This window comes from Alligator sinensis, unplaced genomic scaffold, assembly GCF_000455745.1.
Source record: "Alligator sinensis unplaced genomic scaffold, ASM45574v1 scaffold597_1, whole genome shotgun sequence".
NCBI lineage: Eukaryota > Metazoa > Chordata > Crocodylia > Alligatoridae > Alligator > Alligator sinensis.
This window is the reverse complement of record NW_005842074.1, coordinates 405,742-410,310: the sequence shown is the minus strand read 5'-3', so window position 1 is coordinate 410,310 and position 4,569 is coordinate 405,742.

Sequence of the window (4,569 nt, the reverse complement as noted above, 5' to 3'; positions counted from 1 at the left end):
GCTGTCGGGGAGCTGGGGTGGCTCCACCTGTCAGCTGGAGCCCAGCACCACTCAGCCCCAGCAGCCCCAGCTCCCAGACAGCATGTAGCACCCTGCTGAGCAGCACCCTGCTGAGCCACACTGCACCTGCATCATGAGGCAGCTGCCACATGGGTGCCAGGTTGGGGTGGGGGCTATCCCCACTGCCCTGCACTGTCCCAAGCTGCATGGGCGGGGCTCTGCCACAAGCTCTCAGAGGCCCTGATCCCTGCAGCTACAGCCGCTGAGTATGGAGCTTTTTGTTTTAAATGTTGGAAGGCTGGGGCTGGGTGGGGGCTGGGGCCAGGCAAGGCCGCTTCCCATGGCTCCCCCCAGCCAGGGAGAGTCAGGCACAGCCGGAGAAGCCATGGGAGAACCTGCAGCTGCCTGTCTGTGCTTGCCTCTCCCTGGCCGATCTGAACCTCTGAATCTCTCTGAATCTTTTCCGAATTGATTCAGAGGCTTTGGATTTGATTCAGACCTTTTAATGGGTCTCCCGATTCAATTCAGAATTGGAGATTCAGCTGCCAAATCAGGCTGAATCTCCTCCAAATCAAATCAGTGACCTGAAGCTTCTCACAGCCCTGAAAAACATATATAACTTTACAGTAATGCACACATTTGCTAGATTATAAGTAAAGTTTAAGAAACATAACAAACTAGACAAAATGGTTAAATTAAATTGTTTTATTAGTCCTATGGTCATTATAATTAAATGTACATCTCTTAGATTTATAAAACAAAATAGAGGCTTCATGAGTATTTTGGCAGTACAGCTGACACTTCATTGTCAGTCAATTCACAGTTAACGTTCACAGGAGTTAATATTCTCATACTTGAGTTAAGGTTTTTAGGTAACATTAAAAACAGCCTACAGGCCTATGCTATTGAAGCATTATGATATGAAGTCACAGATATAGATTCAAACACCCTCTGAATGAGCTGAGGACTAAAATCTGGGTCTCCCAGTTCTTGTGTAGGTGTCCTAATCACTTAGTTATTGGGGCCAAAATGCAGGATGGTCTTCCTCCAGTCACTCATGGGTTTCTGGCTTATATACACATAAGGCATTCAAAGTGGGTGAATGTATGTAGCTGCATAACTGCTCAACCAGTATGCAGAGATGACCCAAGCAGGGTGTGGGGCCCGGGGAAAATCCGCCTGTGTGGGGCCCCACCCCCAGATGGGAGGAAGCTGGTGTGAGATTTGGTAGGGGGGGAAGAGGGGGTGCCAAGTGACCGGGCATGAAGCCGGTGACAATGTGGAGTCACCATGGCTGCACTGCCCAGCTCCGCGCAGCCCCCAAAGTGCAGGGCCTGGGGTGGTTGCCCCAATTTGCTCCCCCTAGGGACAACCCTGCCAGTATGTAGTCAACTGTGCATACTCAGTCTGTGCACACTCTCAAGTGTAGATGGTGCAGGGGAAGTAGAATTGGTACCTGCACATAAGTGGCAAAAACGCCACTTAAACTGTTAGAAGGCCACCACTTAAGTGCACAGAGGGAAAAAGAATTCCACCTTAAGTGTTTCATTAACCCATACCAATATCCTTAAGTAACAGCCCAGCTGAAGCTAAATTAACAGAATGCTTTTTTTTTTTTAAACTACCTACTCTCCAGAACTCAGATGCAGTAACACAGACATATATGCTGTACACACCGTCAGAAAGACAAAGCAGACAACATATTTAGAAATGTACTGCTCAAGAACAGCATTTTAAAAAAGGACCACACATTTTTATGTAGGTGGAAAGGATAACTCTCGGTAGCTTTGAAGCACATATCTCATACATAAAATTCTCTTCAGGAAATATCTCTAAGAAATTCTTTGCCAATCTGTAATATCTAAAATCCCAAGCAGTAATCAGCTGTAGTACCATGTAGAGTACAGTGCAGTAAACCTGGCTGGGTAATGACTTTGACACTAGTCTTTAAAAACCACAACATCCTTACATAACACAATATTGTTAGCCAGTGTCAGATAAAATTGTATCAGGCAAGCAGGCACCAAAGTTTGAGTAGAAGAATGAATTCAACTTGATTTGTATCATCTTTTTATTAGCTTCAGTTGGATCCATAGGCATACCCCAGAATTTAAACTAGTTTTCCCTGAACATTTCTTGGAATCCTACGTTTACCCTATTAGTTTCCTAAAGTTGAAATGGACATAGACAAATTGGAGGTTCAATGACACAATCTTTTACAGGAACGTACAGCACAGCTTCTCTTTCATATTTCCTGAGAGACTTTTAAAGTTCTTGGACTAGTGCATTTTGAATACTGATATCTCACAGTAACAGCACTAAAGCAGTTTCCTTTGTGCTGGCTCACCAAACCACAGCTGATACACCTTCAGTTTCAGTGCTTAACTCCTTAATAACAACAGAGATACATTTATGTGAAATTGGGGAACTTCCTCCTCCTCTCTCAAGAGCCCCAGGAACTTAAGAGAAGCCAGAGCAAACATGCTTTAGAAAGAATCATAGGCGACTGCTAGGGGGTTTCATAGTTTCATAGTTGGTAGGGTTGGAAGGTACCTGAGCAGATCATCAAGTCCGACCCCCTGCCATGGGCTAGGTGATTATCTAGCCTCCTTTGGAAGACCCCCAGGGTAGGAGCAAGCACCACTTCCCTTGGAAGTTGGTTCCAGATCCTAGCCGCCCTGACTGTGAACTAATGCCTTCTGATGTCTAGCCTTAACCTACTCTCAGTCAACTTGTGGCTGTTACTACTAGTTACTCCTGGTAGTGCTCAGGGGAGCAGGAACTCTCTCGTTGCTCACTGGTCCTCCCCAGGTAAGTTTATAGATGTACACCAGATCCCCTCTCGGCCTTTTTTTGTACGACCTGCCCTGGTGCCCCCTGACCATGTGAGTGGCCCTCCTTTGGATCCTCTCAATGCTGTCCACATTCCTCCTGAAGTGCAGCACCCAGAACTGGATGCAGTACTCCAACTGCAGCCTGACCAATGTCGCATAGAGGGGGAGGATCACCTCTTTGGACCTGCTTTTGATACATCTGTGGATGCATGACAAGGTGCGGTTACCTTACTGACTGTGTCCTCGCACTGGTGGCCCACGTTCATCTTGGAATCAATAATGACTCCAAGATCCTTTTCTGCCTCTGTGCTAGCGAGAAGGGAGTTCCCCAGCCTGTAGGTATGCTGCTGGTTCTTTCTCCCTAGGTGCAGTACTTTGCACTTGTCAGTATTGAATCCCATCCTATTCTCATCTGCCCACCCCTGTAACCTATCCACATCTAGTTGTAGCCTTTCCGTCCCTTTTAGCATGCCCACCTCTCCCCACATCCTAGTGTCATCCACACATTAGAACTAGGTGCTTTTCACCCCCTCATCCAAGTTGCTGATGAAGATATTAAACAATGTGGGCCCAGGGACCAAGCCCTGGGGGACCCCAGTGCCCACGTCCCTCCAGGTGGAAAATAACCTGTCCACTACCACTCCCTGGGTACAGCCCTCCAGCCAATTTGAAACCTATCTGACTGTGTAGGCATTGACACCACAGTCACCTAATTTTTTGATGAGAATGGGGTGAGAGACAGCATTGAAGGCCTTCCTAAAGTCCAGAAAGACTATGTCCACTGGGACACCTACGTCTAAGAATTTTGTGACCTGGTTGTAGAAGGCCACCAGGTTGCTCTGACAGGACCTGCCCCTAATGAACCCATGTTGGTTGCCCTTAAACATAATCTCCCCTACTGGTCCCTCGCAGATGTGCTCCTGTATAATTTTCTCAAAGAGCTTCCCCCGGACTGAGGTAAGACTAATGGATCTATAGTTTCCCAGGTCCTCCTTCCTCCCCTTTTTGAAAATAGGGACCACAATCGCCCTTTTCCAGTCCTCTGGCACCTTGCCAGAGCACCATGAGTGCTCATAAAGCCATGCCAGGGGTCCCGCAATGACCTCTGCCAATTCCCTCAGCTCCCTGGGGTGGAGATCATCTGGACCTTCTGATCTGAACACATTGAGCCGCACCAGAAGTTCCCTAACTAGGTCCTCTCTGACCCTAGGCCTGACTGTGCCTCTCCTGAATCCGTCCAGAATCCTGGAGGGGGAGATATCCTGGTCCCTGCTCAGAAAAATGGAGGCAAAGAATTTGTTAAAGAGGTCAGCTTTGTAATCTGGTGCAACCACCAGATTGCTGAGCATGTCCTTCAGGGGCCCCACATTACCTGGTGCTTTCTTTTTACTCCCTATGTTTTTAAAAAAGGACTTCATGTTATGTTTGATCCTGGTCACTAGTCCTAGTTCTGTCTCCGCCTTAGCCTTCCTAACAGCCACCCTATAGTCTCGAGCAATGGAGGTATAATCCTCCTTGGTAATGGCTGTCATATTGAATGTAATAGCTTGAATGTTTGTAATAGTTGCCCATTAGACAGTTTAGGAAGACGACAAGATTTATCTTCTTATCTAGGCCATTGTTTTGGTCTACGTGCGGAAGGTCCTGACTTTGCTCAAAGTCTTAACTCTTGAATTTTATCTTTAGAGGCCTTTAACAAAATTAACCTAAAAATGACCCTTAAGCAAACATCCCA